Here is a 19,978-nt window from a genome sequence, read left to right as displayed (position 1 = left end):
AGCCTCACGAGTCAGTCAGCAGAGGACTGACCATAGTAGGAAAGATGGGATTTCATCAGTCGAGAGGTGCAGTCATGGGAGTCCGACTGGTCTCAAGCTGTCCAACGTCAAGTGTCCGGAGCTCATTCAGTCCTGGTATGTTCTGATGATCATCATTTGCCTTTTCCCATAAGAGAAGCATAACTAAGATTAATAAAACAAAGAGAAAAAACACACTTCAGCTTCCCACTCCTGAGATGGAGCAGCTTGGTGTCATTGATGTGGATGTGTTTGACACGCAGCCTGAGACTGTATGCCACGTACATCCCTGTCGCTTTGAGTTCAGAGCTCACAGGGTCGTACCATGCAAAACGAGGAACCGAAGCCAGATTGACCATTCTCCTCAACAAGTCATTACAAAGGCACATAGGGCTGGGTTTATGAACCACTGGCACTAGTGAAATTGACATTTTGCCTTGTGTAGATGCACAGATTGTATTTCTTTGGGATAATCAGTGGGGCTGAGAGGTATTCTGCACCCATCAGTTGACATTCAGGCATGAGAGAGTGCAGATGCCTTGTGGCAGGTGAGCAGGGAACAGGGACTTCCCTGGCTGCCCTCATGCTGATTCAGGTTGCTGTTGGAGATGGGGAGTGCCTCTGTACGTGTCTTTCGCAGTGTGCATAGCCAATCATTTGATATACATGCCTGACAAAATGACTTCAGGTTATCGGACACTATGTACTAAGTCAGGGCTTTCCCTTGATGTCTGGGACCTCAGTGTAATTGGTTAAAATGAAGTAATACTACAGCAGGAGTTCATGAGTGTGGTCACTTTGACTATCACACATCCGTAGTCCTTGGGTGTGATCACTTTTCTCCATCTGTCACAATATGCAAGCCACACCCACTTCTGTGTTTGATTGACAGTATCCCTATATACTATTTACATTGCTATCAGGAGCATATTAAATGAAGTGGTAGGCTGGAGGTTTTTGGTTTCAACTTTGAAATAGACCCCTGCTGATATTTCTGCCTACCCGTACTGTGCTCACTGGTCTCAGGTCTCTTGGGTTTTCTTGGATGTTTTTGACTTGGTTGGGTCTTTGACAAGAAATGTACTTGCTTAATGTTCAATCTCTTTCAACAAATTCTAAACAAATCCTCACACTTGCTTTCTTCACTCTGCCTTAAGGCAGAGGTGTCAAACATAGGCTAAAGAGTTCTGAATCCAAGACATATCTTCAGAACATAAGACTAAATTCACAGGAAATGAATCTGAAATGTAACTCAGTTGCATGGTCAGTGGATATCATGAACACCTGACATGGTTTCGACCTTCGTGAAGCTGTGCTGGACAGACCTCATTTAGGAAGTTCTCTTCCTGTGGAGGTTTTCCACTTAGAGTTGAAAAGTCACAAATGAGAAGTGAACAATCCACCAGAATGGAAACCCTGTGATAGTAGAGTATCTACAGAAGTGCGTAAAACAATGGATATTGTTCAGTTGTGATGGCGTCATTTAGTCATCCTGGGGTATTTCATCGATAGAGGTTTGCTCGAGACATGGTCCAAAAAGCACGTTACACATTACAGGAGCAATAAAAAAGAATGCTTCATGCACAGGGAACATTGATTCAATACTTAATAAATTGCACATGAAAAGTAAAGGGATGTTTATCTGAGACGATTGTTAACTATATCAGTGTCATGACTGTAAAGTGAGCCTTCTTCAAATGTGCTCTATTTTCAACATTTCTGGAAAGTGTACTTATTTTTATTCTACAAAGAACAAACGCTGCTGACTTTAATTGTCCTTTTAAAATCAATGTAACAATTGTATTTCCATTTGAATGACGCATCAAATCATATGACTGTTCAGTGTACGATATTTACACTGGCCAATCGGAGGCAGTTAAGCAACTAGGGCTGGCGGCGCCGGTCAGACGGCCACATGGATCGATTGTGGGCTTCAGGCCTTGCCTTCGGATTGCACCAGTGAAAGTGACAGGATGTGAGAAGTCTGGATGTATCAATCAGTGATCAGAGGTCTCCAGTTCTGTACTTTACAAGAATGGCATCTAAAGACAGGAAAGAGACGGCTAAGGCATCTAATCTTGTCCATGCAGTGTCTGTGTTGAAATGTCAATCGATGTTCGGCCACGGCTGTTGGTCTATTGGTCAATGAGGACAGTGGGCAATAGATGATGGAAGAAGCATTGTGGGCAGTGCCAGGACCATGGAGAGGAACGGTGGCCATGTTGCTGTTGGTTGCTCCTGGGAATTCCATTGCAAAGCCATTCACAGCATTAACAGATGGTCACTTGAGCCAACATCCTCGCACTGGTGTCTTCTGTGTAAGGGGGTATGTCATGGCGGGAAGATTGTATACAGTTGAGAAAGAGGCCTAGTTGTTACATCCACTGCAGATGGCTATGTTCTTGTGCATAAATGGGTTCTTTGTAGGTAGGCTCCCTTGTTCTAATGAAAGGCACCAGATGATAGTTGTGGAACAGGAATAAACGCGGAGACAGATTTTTAAATATCGGATTTTTGGAGTGCAGAAGTTATTCTACTCTATTTCATCTGTTTATAGTGCAGACACAGCCGTAGGGGCCATCGAGTGCACAACATGCCACAGTTGTTAACTTCTGATATTTGTGGATTACAGAAGCAAGTAAAGAGTCATGGAGTAAGACATGGTGCTGGTAGAAGGTACCTACATGTTTACACCAAGCCCAGAGGATTGGGAGGGAAAGAGAGCGGGAGGTAATCTCATACATTGGGATGAGATTAGATGAACTGTATACAAGTGTGAGGGCCAGCCCCAACAGATGATGCGGGTCATTGCAGATGGAGGACCCTCTTCTTGTTTTACAGATGGAGGAGAATGATGTTATTGTGTTGTATGTCTTGGTCTTGGTAATCTCCAGGTACATCAGGTTCATACTGCACATGGTTACGTCCAGCAGGGGTGCTCGTCATCTCGTATTCCCGCTCGCTTGTAGAGTATTTATTGTAACTTGGGCTGTGTTTTGTGATGGATGCGTGTTTGGAGACACCAACTCCTGATTCTCCAAGTCTGTATAAACACAATGGATAATGGAAGTACGAACATGGAAAGCAAACGACTAGTTACTGCAGCTATAACGCAGTGTAAGTCTCCAATATTGTAGGGCATTCTGTTTAGCATATCATTCACATGCTTGGAAGTACTGGACCACTGAACTCTGCATTCAAGTCCAAGGACTCCCACCTTACACCAAACCCCCACATTGTATTGACAGTGCTGCTTGATGATACTAAAAGATCATCAATTGTTGTCAGAAAGATGTAGTTTATTTTTATTTTACAGAGTTTTATATAGTACGAACTTGACCCGAATCGAGTATCAGAGCGCTTTACGTAGCACCAGTTGCATTACATGAGGACACATTAGTTTTTGGTAGGGACGGGGAGATTAAGTGATTTGCCCAGAATCACAAGATGTTCAGTCGTAAATTCTGTATAATTTTAATTGATATTATATTAAATGATTACGGTTTTAAGAGATAATGGTTTCATCTTTGCATTTTTGTGTGGTTTATAAACAACTTACAAACTATAAATAAATGATCGCATACAAAATACAACCTTTTACCTTAGGTTCCATGCCAGCATCTCAACTTACCAAGGGGTACAAATACAAGGGCATCTTTACTAAGGCAAGGAGTACATAGTAAGCGTGTAAGGCTTCTTTCGTTGAGGTTTATGGGAGACATTGTTCCCAAATATTTTCCCTTTGTATTCTATGCTGAAGCTTAACCACAATGAAATAACTATCTGTATAATGAGTTCTTTCTTATAAAATGAAAAATGTGGTCATATTTATTTATTTTGTATTTATTGTATTTATTTAATTTGCAGCGCAGGTCACCTTCTAAGAGTTATTGACAGCTTAACAGGAGCAGTATATATCAAAATAAAGTGCAACAAGAAACATATTTTATCAGCTGAGGACAGATCACATAATTACTTGAAACATAGCAGATATCATTAGTGTGCATACCCCATACTGGCAAGAGATTAATTTGTTGCAAGACATTTTTTCAAATCTTTGTTAAACTTGTGATGTTTACATACACTTTGTAGAGACCTGCCGATTGTTTTATAATTTAGTCATTTCCAGTTCTAGGCTCTTACCTATCATATCATATTGTTGTGTGTTTTGGAACCATTAGGTAGGGTGAATTAGTTGATCTCAGAGGTGGTGTGAGCAATCAAGTTCTGAAGTATCATGGACCAGTGCCCATTCGTGCCTCCTGTATCAAATTCATAGTGTTAATTTCAGCCATTTGGCTGACAGATAACCCCCCGCCCGCCTGGTAATTTTCTCACTGAGGGTGCATCCGTCTATGTGTTCAACCTGACACCCATCTGAACAGTTCTAATTTGGGCCGTCTTCAGTTTATCCAGATGTTTGACTGGAAGAGTGCAGTACAGAGAAATGCAGCAGGAAGGCAGAAAATAAGTCAACTCTACTACGTTTACTTGTTCAAGACATAAGATTCAGATGGTAATAATCTGATTAAGCCACTCCTATTCTCTGTGGTGCAATAGGCAATTTTAAGTCCAAACATGGCCACAATCTCAGTTTTTTTTCCACGAGCAAAGGTCATCTTACCATCAATACCATTAGAACCTTCCCCAAGTTAACTCCAACTAGCATGACCTCAGTTTCAGAGTCTTAAGGGATCATTGGTTAAACTTGCATCCAGTGTTGTATTTGTTAAAGACATTCAGTGATCTTACTTGATTATATGAACCACAAAGATCAATGAAGAAACAGCCTGGAACGAATTTGAGTTTGAAGAAATTTTATTGGAAGCATGTGGCATGTGGTTGCTATCGCCCATGGCTTTTTAACACTAAGAAGATGACCTTTTAAGGGATTAAGCTGAATTACCCCATGTACAATTGTAATGCCATTTATTCTCCCTTAGTTTTTTGTCCTTCTCGTCTACCTGCAAGCAATTAACCATTTTCTTTGCTCTACTGGAAGGAATGGGGAAGCCATGAGAGTGCCAGTAGGCGGGCACTCAACCGACGTGTGTTATGTTGATGCACATCGGAAGCTGCAGACCTCTAGGGAGCATGAGTGCTCTGTTACTTTTCATACTCAGGTCCACGCGTTGGGACTGCTGCATGAACCTGAACTTTGAAAGTGTCCCGCTGCAACTCAAAAGTCAGTTGAGGTTGCTCAATTGCACTCATTCCATGTCTTCACTTTATTGTAGTCACTCTTGTAGGTAAGAGCACCCACTTGTTCTTCTTTTAGTAGGGGGTCACGTCCAGAACAATGAGTATTGAAAGAATGTAGAAGATATTGGCACAAATGCACTTATAGTTTACATTTTTAACACATCACACAATTCCTAAATTTACAGAAGTATCCCTTGAACAGAACTAGGACAAAATGCCAAACAATCATGTCTACTACTAATAGGAGAAAAAACAATCCCCAAACAGAAAATAAACACTTAATAAACAGCCAGGATTTCTCGAGGAGCAGATGCTAAAGATCACAGATGGAAGACTGCTCCACACTGTGCACCCTATAGAGCAGTGGGCATGCTACTTGTCATAGTAATACACAGACATAGATCACCCTACAGGTTCCACCTTTCACACAGGGCCCTCTGCCCGGTGCAGAAGTGTATGTTAAGTGTGGACACTCAAGAGTGTCCCCTCTTGTATACCATCACTTGGTATGTAATTCTAGCCACAAAACCTTAAATAAAGAGTGTGTCGTCTTATTTTCTCCCTCCAATGATCAGAGGTGTGTGAGAATATGTTGCAGCTTGCCCGTCTTGATACAGTTCACATACTCTCCTCTGTCCTGGGAGCCCCCATTAATGTACCACCATCATCATTCAATGTAGCATATATATCATCTTATGGTTAAGTGCAAGTGTTGGTGAGTGTTCCGCCTGTGTGTTGGACATCACTGCGGAAGTGTTTGTAACTGAGGATGCGCTGGGGTACATGCACATTACTATTGAGCGCACATTAAAACAGGAAACGGCCTGAACATCGAGGGCAGGGCCACGCGTGCTATTCCAATGCAAGCGTAACCATGCTTGCCTTAACCGTGCATATGCCTTATCCACACATATGCGTGGTTAAGGCAATGCGCAGTCTAGATGCTGAGATGGGCGGGCCCAGGATCAAGAAGGGTCGGGTGAGGATGTGGTGAGGTAAGTGGGGTTGGGGCTGGGTTTTGGAGGGTTGGGGGTAGTTTTTAGTGCTCAGGGCTAGGTCTGGGGGAGGTGGGTTGCTTTTAGGGCTCGTGTGGGTTTGGTGTTGCTTTTAGGACTCATGGGGGGTAGTTTTTAGGGCTAAGGGGGTCACTAGTTTTTAGGGCGGGGGTCGGGTTGTTTTTAGGGCTCAGGGTGGGGTCGGGGCACCTTTTGGGGCTGGAGGGGGGCAGGGGTAGTTGTTAGGGCTAAGGGGGGGTCAGGGTAGTTTTTAGGGCTCAGGGTGGGCCGGAGATGTTTTTAGGGGTCGGTTAGGTTTAAGGGTCAGGGGTAGTCAGGGTAAGGGCAGGTGGCCTAGGGTGTGAACTTTGCCCCACATCCCCATACCAGTCATGCATTTACCACAGAATTGTAAAGGCACGCGTGGTAAAGGAATGCATTTTTCAGATACATTCGTTGTGTAGGCAGCGTAGTAGGTGCACACGTGGTTTAGCCATGCATGCCTCTGTCATACAACCCATTAAAACAGTTGCTGAGGGTGCCTGCTTTGGGGCTTCTTGAAACAACTTTGTCAGGGTTACTTGCCACAATCTTGCTATCAGCATGCAGCACTGAAAGCTACCAGGGAGAAAATTGTTTTAGGACTACATCATGTGTGGTCAATGATGTGTCATTTCATGTGATTATACTTTATGTTGATGTGTTTGTGTTTTTGTGTTGCAGAAAGTTCATGTAGTAAACCCAACTGTTAAACTATCTGGAAGTGAGGCCTCATTTTTTATATTAACTGTACCTAAGCTTCACCGAATTTAAAGCAAGTAGAGAGGTTTTTGTGTGGAATCCTGTAGCTTAATAGCTTTATAGCATGGCACAAGCTGCAAGGTCTTAGTACCTTGGGAAAACTTGGAAAAAGTTCTTTAGAGAAAGTTGTTTGTAGTACTTAAACACCAACATCAAAGCAACTACAAAATTAAGAAAAAACAGGTTAACATTTTAAATACTTACACAGTCAAAAAGAATACAATTTAATGATTAAACTGACATAAAAATCCAGAAAATTAGATTTCGGCATCAAAAGGTATTAAAGTATCAAAAAACATTCTCCATCAAACAATGTAACCAAACTCTAGTGCAAATCAATGGCAGTAGTTGGCCAGGGTGTTGACACCCCCAGTGCTTAATTTGTTAAATTGTAAGTGTTAGTGCCCAAAGGTTTTCTCAGATGTCCACAGCTGGTGCGGACAAAGGTCGTGAGTGCTGAATACCAGGGCTGTGTTGTCTTGATTCCATCTCATGCCATTTTTTTCACCACACTACTCATCATGTCCTTTTGTTTACTATTACAGGTTCTTTTTCATCCTATTTTTCTCTCTTGGTCATTATTTTTCCAATTTGTCTTACCCTCCCCCCCTTTCCTCCATTCGTGTTGTTCACTGTTTTGTTCTGGCTAAAAGTATGATGTGGAAAAGTAAGTGAGAGTCTCCAAATATTAGTGCTGGTGAGCTCCACGTGAAACCACCAGCTCACACTAAGCACTGGGCACCCCTGAAGATGCCTGGAGCTAGGGCAAGGCCAGATGCCGGTTGTTAGTTCACCACAGTCAAGATCGATTAGTTAGCCATGACTTAGACACCATTTGCTGCAGGTTGTATGTCAATCATCAGCCAAGTCGTACTTGTAAAGTGTGGCTTGTAACCCGTGAGGGTATCCAGGCACTTGCTGCAGGTATCAGTCGAGGAGCCAGGTCTTGAGCCCCTTCCTGAAGTGGGTCAGCAAGGGTGCGGTGCGGAGGTGGAGGGGAAGGACATTCCAAGCTTTGGTGGCAAGGAGGAGGAGCTGCCTCCGGAGCGGCAGCAGCGTATGCAGGGTATCTCTGCTCGGGCGAGGTATGCGAGTTGTGGTTCCAGGGAGGTCGGTGGAAATGCAGGCATTGGTTCATGTAGGCAGATCCTTGGTCGTGGAGGACTTTGTAGCTGTGGGTCACAAGCTTTAATTGGCTGTCAAAATATGGTATATAAAAATATTGTATCAGAGAAATATTGTGTTCTAAATACTGTTCACAAATATATGTATACCCAATGGGTTTAGATTGTCTATTAATTTCAACGGGGCAATAATTCTGCAGATGATATTTAGAACAATAGTCTGACAGTGATATGTTGGTACCACACTTTTAGGGTCGGGCAAGGCTGGAACTGTGGCTGAGCAGGGCTCCACAAGAATGGGTACCTCTTGTTTGTAGTGCTGCGGTAGTCTTGTACTTCATGTTCCACAGCTGTGAGGAAGGCACGCCAGTCAAAGGTTGTTGTAAAGAATGCATTCATATCAGGTAAACCTAGTGCCTTGTCCCAGTCATTAAGACAACAAGAATTTCAAAGTCTTAACTCCCTGTTAAAGTCCTATGACTTTGCTAAGTTCTCTAAAAGTTCCCTAATCTTCAGGGGCATTTTCTTAGACTTCAGAACAAGGGTTCAAGTGATGAAAAAGCTTCTCACTTCTATCAATTATGATAACAGCAAAATGTTGTGTTGCTGCTGTTTATCTGGTTTCTTCCAGAGGGATGCAGTTGTGTCTGTTCTCAGGGTCTTTGACATTTTCCCTACTTCAGGAATCAAGATCAAACATTATCCAGGATCTAGACCACCTCGGTCCTTGTGGGCCAGCAAGCAGCATGTTCCCTTTGGCCACAGAGCAACTTTCAGTTCCAGAAATTCAAAGCAAAGCAGGAGACTTCTCTCCATAGTCCTTCGCCAAGCACATGAGCATTCTTCTAAACAGGTAGTCTTCTCTTTGTGTAGTCTTGTTAATCTCTCAGCCTTACTATTCTATACTATTAACATGTATAGAGTGCATGGCGACCCGTATGCATCCCAGCACTGGATTGAGTGACAATGGACATTGAGCATGCTCCGTCGGGGGTTAATTCTAGAAGAGCCAAGTTTACAGGATACTTCATTGTCCACCATGCGAAGGGTCTGGGGAGAGGAGTTCCAGAGTTTGGCCACATTGAAACCAGAGGAACGTCCTCCACTTCTAACCCTTCTGATGGAAGGCATGCAAGCCCGACATACGTTACAAGATCCGAGGGCTCTAGAAGTGGTATGGAGGTCAGCGAGCTGCCGGGAGATGGGAGGGCCTTGGCTTCAGAGGGCTCTTTGTGAAATGCACAAAGCATTGCATTTGATCCTTTGGCTCATCGGGATCCAGTGGAGATTGGTCATGGCTCGTTGGACTGAGCTGTATTTGGGGCTATTGAGCAGGATACGTGCCACCATGTTCTGCACAACTTGCAGTTTGTTGGTCACTGCTTTGGGTGCACCCAAGTAGAGTGAAGTTCCGTAGTGCAGGTGGGAGAGGATCCCGCCTTGAGGGTGGTTGCAACTGTTTTTAAAGAATTAACTCAGCTCAACAAATCTAGCTGAAATCCTTACATATTATTTACCTTACTGCACTGTCACAAAATGCTTGTCCTCCTAAGCTGTCCTACTGCATTCAGCAGCACCTTGCGCTACAGTGCCCCGACCCAGCCCTCACCAGCCCTCCGAGGGTCTAAGAACAATCATACCTCTCCCCAGCACATCTACGGGCATATTTATCATTCAGTCGCGTCACCCTTGTGCCACACAATGGGGCGCAAGGGCGTTGCAAATCCTAAGTCCGGTTTATCAAGCCATGCAAGGCCACCTTGCGTGGCGCTGCCTGGCTTGATATAGCTAGATTAACGCAGTGCAGTGCAGATTGCTGCGCTGCATTACTCTGCCGCCAAGGAGGCCTTCCATGGGTGATTCGTAGGTAATCCCAAACATCCACCCATGGATTTTAGTGCATTCCCAAGTTTACCATTACTGGTAGACCAGGTAATGTGTCAAAATGCATCGCCTCCCCAGGTGAGGTGAAATATCTTTATTTCTCCTCGTTTTTTCCTCTTTCTATGTGTGCTGCATTGTGCAGCCCATGTAGAGAAAGGAAAATGCCTCAGAGGTTTGTTTTTGTGTAGGAAGGTGTCCCTTACTGCACAAACACAATCCTGTCTGCAACGCAGGCATTCTTGCACCATGGTGCCAGAGTGCATTCGTTGGCGCTAGAAAGCACATAGTGCACCAGTGCAAGGTAAGGACAAGAATGCACAGTATCATGACAATAAGTCCTGTGCACACGCATATAAGTACTTACAACATAAAGGTGATCATTGTTTACAAATGATGACAAATAATGGGCAACATTGTTCGACAAATGTAAAGCATACTCATTGTTCTATGAAAACAGTGCGGTGTGCTGGTGAAAAACCGTACCCATCGTGTGTATATTCAGTCAGGACCTAAGTGCTCAGAACCAGGCTTAGTCCAAGCTACCCGAGAGCACTAACTAAAGACTCACGCACTCTGGGCTTTTATAAATGTGGTTCGTGTGGAATGTGTAGGTGGGCCTCTGACCGAAAGACAGCCTTCACTGGCCCAGACAGAACATATGACATCAGACATACCATGAACTGCAACACAACATTTGTGGTTTATGTACTTGAATGTACCTGTGGTGGCAGCACAATAAGGACCCTCGGGGAAGGAATATGTGAACACGTCAGAGCCCTCAAACAACAGGACCCAAGATACCCTATGGCATCACACATGTGGGAGTGTCCATCCCAAGGCTTGCACAAAAGTTTCCTCTTCTATGGAATTGACATCACTGTACCCAGTCCTAGGGGAGGGAACAGGGAGTTACGGCTAAGACGCTCCGAGGCCCTTTGGATCATGCGCGTGAAATCTTATGAACAAGGTTTCAACAGCGACTGGGAGACTAGGAGTTTTTTTTTTAATTACCTGTCGCTAAGATATTTTAAATTCATTGTATGACCCCATGCGTGTTACTGTTAATGCCCCTTTTTTCTTGGTCTGTGTGTTGTACTACACGAAGCTAATGACTTCTAATTTTTACTCTATTTTGTTCTAAAATTGTAAGAATGGAATCCAATGTGCTTTGCATGAGAAACGTTGCAGTAATCATTGGTCTCTCAAAAATCCATCGATTTTATCCTGCTTTCTGTAATCGTACTGCGAAACCGTTATCATCGACAAGTTCAAATAATGCGCCTGAACGTGAACACACAAAACACTACTTCAGCAATGAGAGCGCTGCTATTAACACAACTAGAAAGAACACTTTGTCATCATTTGTAAACAATGATCACCTTTATGTTGTCATTACTTATATGCGTCTGCACAGGACTTGTTGTCATTTGTTTAGACGGACCAGTGTCCCTAATCGAGGGCTTAGGGGGTTGCACCACATCGATAACCCTTCTTTTGGCTTCATTCGCGACAATGGGAAAGCGCTGTATCATACCCTGTGATAACTAACACCCCCCTCTTGTCTCCTCAATGCGCAGTATCATGTTAGATACGGCGCATTCCCGCGCTTTCCCTTTGACGCAGTGCAACTAAGTGGCGTGCCGTGCTGGATGAAAGTTTGATAAATCTGCCGCTTTCCCGGAGGCTGCTCCAGTACTGCCCCGGCCCTTCCTCAAAGAGTGAAATGGTGGTATGTGCCCATAAGGAGGCAGATGCGTCTGCACAGGACTTGTTGTCATTTGTTTAGACGGACCAGTGTTCCTAATCGAGGGCTTAGGGGGTTGCACCACATCGATAACCCTTCTTTTGGCTTCATTCGCGACAATGGGAAAGCGCTGTATCATACCCTGTGATAACTAACACCCCCCTCTTGTCTCCTCAATGCGCTGTATCATGTTAGATACGGCGCATTCCCGCGCTTTCCCTTTGACGCAGTGCAACGAAGTGGCTTGCCGTGCTGGATGAAAGTTTGATAAATCTACCGCTTTGCCGGAGGCTGCTCCAGGACTGCCCCGGCCCCTCCTCAAAGAGTGAAATGGTGGTATGTGTCCATAAGGAGGCAGATGCGTCTGCACAGGACTTGTTGTCATTTGTATAGACGGACCAGTGTCCCTAATCGAGGGCTTAGGGGGTTGCACCACATTGATAACCCTTCTTTTGGCTTCATTCGCGACTCTGGGAAAGCGCCGTATCATACCCTGTGATAACTAACACCCCCCCCTTGTCTCCTCAATGCGCAGTATCATGTTAGACACGGCGCGTTCCCGCTCTTTCCCTGTCATGCAGTGCAACGAAGTGGCTTGCCGTGCTGGATGAAAGTTTGATCAATCTGCCGCTTTCCCGGAGGCTGCTCCAGGACTGCCCAGGCCCCTCCTCAAAGAGTGAAATGGCGGTATGTGTCCATAAGGAGGCGGATGTCATGACTGAAAGGAGCTGCAATGACAGGGTGGTCTTGATATAGGGAGGGCGTTGACGCTCCTCACTTGGACACTTCTCCCTGACAATTGAGGGTTACAAATCAGCCCTCAGAGAGCCAGCTAAAGGGATAGGGTTACTCCATCACTTCATACTGTTCAAACTCTTAAGCAGAAATATGGCCCCCTTAGAAAAATCATTTTAACGCTGAAGGTAGAACAAATCTAAAAAATAATGTTCTTGTATTTAGTGGTTTTTTATCATCTTTTATACAAACAAATAGCATGACAAATTTTTTGCAGAGCTTCCCAGATCCAGGGAAAACGACTTTTCATTACTTTATGCTTGTAATTGTTTGTATATCAGCATTATGAGGTGCTTTAACTAAACATCCCCCAGTTCCTCCCCAGCAACCCACTCCACAACCAAGCCATGTTCACAACGACCATTCTATCGCTTGCAGGTGAGTCTCAACAATCAGAGAATTAAGGTAAAGCTAAGACAGCTTCAAGGCGGGCGAGTATTGGTTTGGCTCCCCATGCCTATAAGATGACCCCCCCCCCAGCCATCTTTCGGAGGCATTTAGCGTTCTCACTCCAGAGAGCTGTCCGTGAAACCAGTGCGGCCCTAGTCCATTAACTACATCCTGTAACCCCTTTTCCTGTGCTGAGGCAGTGCGCGCCTTCCTCGCCGTTGCGATCTTTCTTTTAGCGATGATCAAGGCCAAGTGTCTGAATCTGCACCTCTCTTTGCTACTGGAAAGGATCCGGTGGAATCCCAGGCCCCATTACCCTAGCTATCATGAGCAAACCCTCCTTCCAGTGTTCCTGACCTGGACACTTCCCCCACCATACGGTTGACATTAACCCAGAGATGTGTACGTCTAGGAAAGCTATCCTTGGCGGCCACACACATTTTGCTATCCTCCATGGGGATTAAATACGTTTGATGTGACCTGAGCGAATCTGAAACAGGGAGTTCTAGAGACCTTCCAAACGTATTCGAAAACTTTGGCCCATTTCTTGTCCCGCACCCCGTTGCCCGGAGAGAGCCCGCTCATTTAAGTTGGGTCTTTGCAGTATGTATGTGAAAGCCCTTTCAAAAGTGGGATTACATGCTTACAATTCCCAATCTAAGAATGAGTTTCCCATTATCCCAAGATACCCTTTTGCTGCGATCAGTGCTGCATGTGCCAGAAAATGACCCAGGTGTAGATCAGGTTCTGCACATATGACCTCAAAAGATTTCTAAGGCCCCCCCGCACCCCCGACAAGTAAATCACCTACAGTGCAAAGTCCAGCCTTAATTTTCGGGAGTTCCCACAATGGTATCTCGGGAGCATATATATTTGTCTTTCCCACCTTTCCAGCAGTAATGGCTTACTCAGAGTGCCCTTGGGTGTCCTCAGTATCTTACCATGCCCCAACAACACACCACGCACTGGCATCCCCTTCCACCTGACCTGACTCCATTTCATGTGCGTCTCTCTCAGCCTGGTCACTCCTCCATCACACCGGCCACAACAGATGTGCTGCTAAGTAATATGTCTCCAGGTTGGGCACCCCATACCCCCCTTCTGCATTGGCACTGATATTTGTCTATAGATAATCTTTTCCTTTTGCCACTCTGTTCAAAACCAGGTAGCAGACTATTCAAATCTTTAAGGAAGGCCTTACGCATTCTCAGTGGTATTGCTTGGAAAAAATACAATAAGCGCTGTAATTCCAATATACTTATTATCGCCGCTCTACCTCGTGGCGACAAAGACATTCTTCCACAAAATGAAACTGGGGAGTGAACAGAGCCCACAGCTCCCCTAGATTGCCTCTAAATAGGTGCTCGTTGGTCTGATATGTATTACACAAAGGGTGCGAAAATAACATTACTAGGGATTTCGTAACAATTGTTAGCAAAAATCATTTTTAAACATGCAATGTCACTTTTAAACTGCTATTGGACAATCAGTTGTCTGGCCATGTTAGTGGTTGGTTACAAGTAGATGAGACATTTTACTTTGCAAAGTTTAACAATAAGCAGTGGTACATGCCTTTTAAATGGACATTTACAGCTCACTTACAAAGTAGTAAATCTATCATTTAAAGCTTAAAAATGGCTTTACCTTTACATTTAGCACACATGCCAGTCAAGTATTGCTGCTTTAGCGTTTCCAAGCCCATGTTTCAACTTTTGCTCCCACTGTAAGTGGAATACGTTTATTCTGCAGGCTTACATATGAAACTTGACTTTTAGACAACCTGCATCATTTATGCACAGAATATAGCTTATTTACAAAAAGATCTAAGATGCCAGTGTAATTGTATGAATCATTAGCATGTGTAAGATAGGGCTCAAGTAGCTAGGAGCTGTTATTGCAAGTGGCAATAGGCCAGTGGTCAAAATACCAGTTACCAAGGGTGCAACACTTGATGTATGAGTATACATATATAGATAGATAGATAGATAGATAGATAGATAGATAGATAGATAGATAGATAGATAGATAGATAGATAGATAGATAGATAGATAGATAGATAGATAGATAGATAGATAGATAGATAGATAGATAGATAGATAGATAGATAGATAGATAGATAGATAGATAGATAGATAGATTTGCACAGATCCTCCCATGAATAACAGAAGGTTTTTAATGTACGGGTGAGCTTAACAACAACGGTCTCTCAGGATGCGTTTCGGTTTATGCCTTCATCACATAAACAAGACACACAGTATGCTTATAAAAGAGGAAGGTTATTCAGGGGCTAAAGGCATGAGCAAAGTTTTGGAATACCCTGCTGCTGTCGGTCAAGGGCAGGATTGCGATAAGCAATATGGTGCTTCTCCCTCTGTGCCTCTATGGGACTGATTACACAACGGGCCTGATTTAAATGTTGATGGTATGTATACTCCATTGCAATGAAGATTTAAATGCGGGCAGACCATTCGTTTGGCTTCGTCACCGCCATAGGCCGACCTCTCCGTTAGCCCGACGGAGTAAGGGCCGTCAGAGGAACGGCTATGTGTCCGCCTGCCTAATCAGGATTGGCAGACATGTAGCCATTTTTTTACTGTCCATTACTGTCAGGCAAACCCTGGTCAAGGCCCCCTCCAGTGGTGCCGGGGGATCACTTCAACCACTTAATGTGCGCGCTGCCCAAGAGCTTCGTCGCCTCATTCAGCAGTTCCCTTATGAGGGTCAGCAGGTCCTTACCCCCTAGTTGCGCTAGGTCATTACCCCCTGGGTCGATGGACAGTATATCCGGGGGGCCTCCCTGCTCGTTGTTTCTTTAGCGTGGTCAATATTGCTCCCATTTTATTCCAAGTAACCCTGTCCATTTAGGTCAGTGTTGCGTGGCCATCCTGTCCTTCCACCTCACGCCTATACCCACCACGACCAAACTTTTTGCACATAACAATTGTTTGACCACCCATACTGTTCGGTGATCACCACCTGTTGAGGCAACAATTCAAATTCCTGGTCAGGTCTGACGAGGTTCAGCTGAGGTGGAGGTTAGGGAGGGATGGGCGTGGGCTAGGAAGGGATGGGCGTGGGTTAGGGAGGAATGGGCGTGGGCGGGCGTGTAGAGGGCAGTGCATGGTACAATGGTGCAGTGTTGCGAGGGAATGTGCTGTAATGCCTCACAAGAAATGTGGCCTCATGCATGCCCCAGACCGCCATCTTCCATCTGCCTTGATTCCTCATTCACCACATGCTGTCCTATCCTGAAGAAGCGTATGTCAAACTTCGCCACCAGCATCCCCCTTTCGCCATGGCACAGCGTAAAACTGATAAGAACGGAATCATGCTTAGTAAGCTTCCATCCTCGTGTTTAAATAACGGCCGGTCCCCTTCTGGGCGCTGGGCCAGGTACCCGTGCATGATGCGTACAGGCAGCTGATAAACCTGACAGGTGCACCGTGCCCCTTACCCAGTTTGATCCGTTTTAGATCTCCTTAATAATAGACCCCAACTGCTTACCTCCGTGCCTTATGTCCCCTACTCAGTCGCGGCCAGTGCAGGTAAGCGCAGTGGAGCTGGGAGAAGTCGATAGATGATGGAATAGGTTTTATTTATTTATTTAAACTTACTTATTCTGTCGTCTGTGGACTTCCCCCCACCCCGCTCTACTGTGCTTACCTGTGCCACCCGCCGCTGCCCACTACCTACAGGCATGTATTGTCTTCCCGCAACTTTGATGGGGCCACAAGTTCACTCACCCTGAAATCACCAAAAAATGCAAGTGCAAATGCAAACTAGAATAAACCTATCTCAAAGTAGTTGCTGACTACTGCCTCGACCGCTACCAAAAACAATCCCTGAAAGTCTATGGGAAGCCTGGTATCTTGTCCTGTGCTTTCCACCTCCAATCTTCCCTTATGTAGTGGAAGTCAGTGGGGTCCCTGGCTGTAGCCATATTTGCGAAATGCTCCACTGTGGATGGGTGAGCCTTCACCCATGACATTTTCTTCTTCTCTTCAAAGGCCCACTTCACAAATTGTTCCACTGCCCTGCTTGTCAGTTGGGTGTCCTCGAAGTTCTGTAGCCCTGTTACCTCTTTCACTGGTAGTGCATAATTTGTGTAGCGCCTTGCTGACTCTGGCACCAAGGCATGATCAATCAATCAGGCAGGAATGACAGGTTTGGTCGGCTAGCTCCCACAGCTCCCCCGGTCCGCCTCCGGGGCTAGCTTCTTGACCCTGTTCTAACTGAAAAGGGAGATCTCATCTGCTTGAGAGTTGTGCGCCCCTGAACATGCCTTGCCTGATCTCAAGGTTGTGTTGCAGTTGTAGTGTGACCGTAGCATGCATCAGTCTCAATACCTGAGGGCACCTGGCTGCTCCGCCGTTCACGGCATGGACCACCGCTTTCCTGTCTGACCACAGTGTTATCTTCATGTCCCGCAGCCGTTCCTACCAAAACCTCAAGGCCACCACCATGGGGAACAATTCCAGGAAGATTGTCCTTGGTGAGCTCTGAGTCTGCCCAGGCCTGGGGGCGTTTTTTGGTGCACCACGCCTTCCCGAGGATAGCCCCAAATCGTGGCTACCTACTGCACCTGTGAATAGGACCAACTGTCTCGCTGTCCCCCAGATTAAAACACCATTAAAGTTTGCCAGAAATGTCTTCCCATGCCTATTGGCTGGAGAGGTTTGAGCTCCCTCACCTTGGTTTGGCGCCTTTGATCCTGCTCGTACCTGGTGAGACGGGAGGACGCGTGGGCTCCACCGTCTGGTTCTTCTCCTTTCTGCTTTAGGGGCACTGCCTGGGAAGCGATGCAGAGGTTTCCTTGCAGTCTTCTCTGCGAGGCAGATTCTGCTTAAGTGGTCTTTTGAAAGTACCCATCTGCGAACGCTTCCGGTATCGGGGACTTTTCGTCTCTGAATTCTTCATATAATCTACCCTGTCATTTACGCTCATCATTTCTGCATTCACAGTTGTGTACTTTCCGTTCAGACACTGACAGCGGTTAATCGGTGTTGAACAACCCGAGTAAAGACACAAGGATGTGGGAGTGTCGACTAGAGAGTGTCAGGCGTAGCGTGGGGCCCTTCCTTGGGCGAAAGAGCCCTTCACAATGATTCGGCAGCCACGCCTTAAAGCCCCGCCCTTCTCAAGCCTCCTGCACAGTGCTCCTCAAATAATATTTCACAGATTTCTCATCACGGAGCACGATTTTGGTCTCCAAATACAGGTAGATGCTTTTCAGGATCCTGTCAAACCATCTCCGTACATGCCCAAACCTCCTGCTGACTCCACTGATTTCAGCCTCTCTTGGTTTCGAAGACGGTGGCTGAAGAGGGCTTGATGCCTTCAGATCACCTCAGCGGGAGCCATTGGTGAAGAAGCTGGTTTGGAAGATGTCAGCAACGAGGAAGGCAAGTAACACAGCCTGGTGATCGCGCCTAGTGTAGGTCACTAACTTCTTAGTCCTGAATAAGACTCTTTGGCAAGAAAAGGGACTCCTCAAATGAAGGAGCTGTAAGTGGGCAGGGAGAACATCTGGTACAGATGGTGGGGGCAAAGAGAACCTCCCCTCAGGTGTGAAATTTAAATAAAATGATTTTGTTGTTGAGTTCGTGGACCCTAAGGCTGGGTTTGTGGCTTAAAGCGTGGCCCTCTATGTCAGTAAACCCAAGTCAAGGTTCCACAAGCTATGTGGGGGACCTGCCGGGCAGTTAGGCCGGACTGTTCCTATTGGAGCAGGGTCAAGACTGCTTTGCATATGACTGGGTCCAAACTGAGTGGGTAAACAAACAATGGGTTGGAACGCTACTGTGTGCAATTGCCAGTGGTTGGACAAATTGCAAGCATTCCTCTGTCACCTTTTGTCTGTTTGATATTCTTCCCTAAGTGGCAAGGGAATGTCCAGACATAGGCCCGTGCTCACTGTGCCACTAGGACGGAGCTAAACCCAACTAAAGAGCCCCAATCAGGGCGATCCTGTCTTGGCTTGCTTGTGTTCTGCTTCAAGGAGGACCTGGCCTGCCTGTTCTGACTGAACTGTTCCTATTGGAGCATGTCAAGACCGATTTGCATATGGCTGGGTCCAAATTGAGGTGGTATGGTGGGCAAAAGAACAATGGGTTGGAGTACTACCCCAAGCGATTTCCAGTGGTGAGACAAATTGCAAGCATTCACCAATCACATTTTGTGTGTTTTCTCTACTGCTCTAATTGGCAAGAGTATGCCCAGACGTGGGTCCCATGCTCAGTGTGCCACTGGGACCAAGCTACACCTGTCCGAAAAGCTCAAATCAGGGCCAAACCTGTCCTGAATTGCTTGTGTTCGGATTCAGAGATGACCTTGCCTGGTAGTTTGGGCTGGACCGGCCCCATTGGAGTATGACCAAGGCTGATTTACGTATGGCCTGGTCCAAACTGAGATGGCATGGTGGTCATGTGATGAGCCATTATGCTACCCCAAATGATTGCCAGTGGTTGAACAAATTACAAGCATTCCTCCCGTCACCTTTTGTGAGTTTGATGTACCGCCCTAAGTGGCTAAGGGTACGCCCAGATGTGGGTCCAGTGCTCACTGTGCCACTGGGACCAAGCCACACCTCATTGTAGAGCCTCAGTCAGGGCGGAACCGGTGTTGGGCTGCTTGTGTTCCGGTTCCGGGAGAACCTAGCCTGCTATTGAGGGCTGGACTGGACAGGGATCATGTTCACGACTGATTTTCATTTGTCTGGGACCAAACAGAGGTGTACAAAGTATTGATGGACTGGTTAATTTGTTGACACGTTAATGCAACAAATCAATATAAATTGATCATACATATATTTTTGTCTTTTTTATGACACTGGTATGGTGCTCAATAAAACTGCAAAATACAATGATTCTATTTCTGTAGTAGAGTAATGGGCCCAGAGTTGCAGTAACATCTAGTTGTCCCTTTCCTTCCCAGCTCTTGTTCAGTTCTGCTGCTCTTTCTCTTGTCTTCTGGTCTATTGTTCACCCTGAATGTCATTAGTATGTATCCCCACTATCCAATTGAT

The 19,978-nt window shown here is 45.5% G+C and overlaps 1 protein-coding gene across 8 annotated transcripts in view; it reads left to right on the top strand.

Moving 5' to 3' along the window:
• Positions 1 to 19,978, top strand: part of STXBP5L (syntaxin binding protein 5L) — a 1,956,595-nt gene that overhangs the window by 1,512,024 nt on the left and 424,593 nt on the right. The window lies entirely within an intron of this gene.

This window comes from Triturus cristatus, chromosome 8, assembly GCF_964204655.1.
Source record: "Triturus cristatus chromosome 8, aTriCri1.1, whole genome shotgun sequence".
Taxonomy (NCBI): Eukaryota; Metazoa; Chordata; class Amphibia; order Caudata; family Salamandridae; genus Triturus; species Triturus cristatus.
Note: the sequence above shows the minus strand (reverse complement) of the source record. Positions and strands in the feature narration are given on the sequence as shown.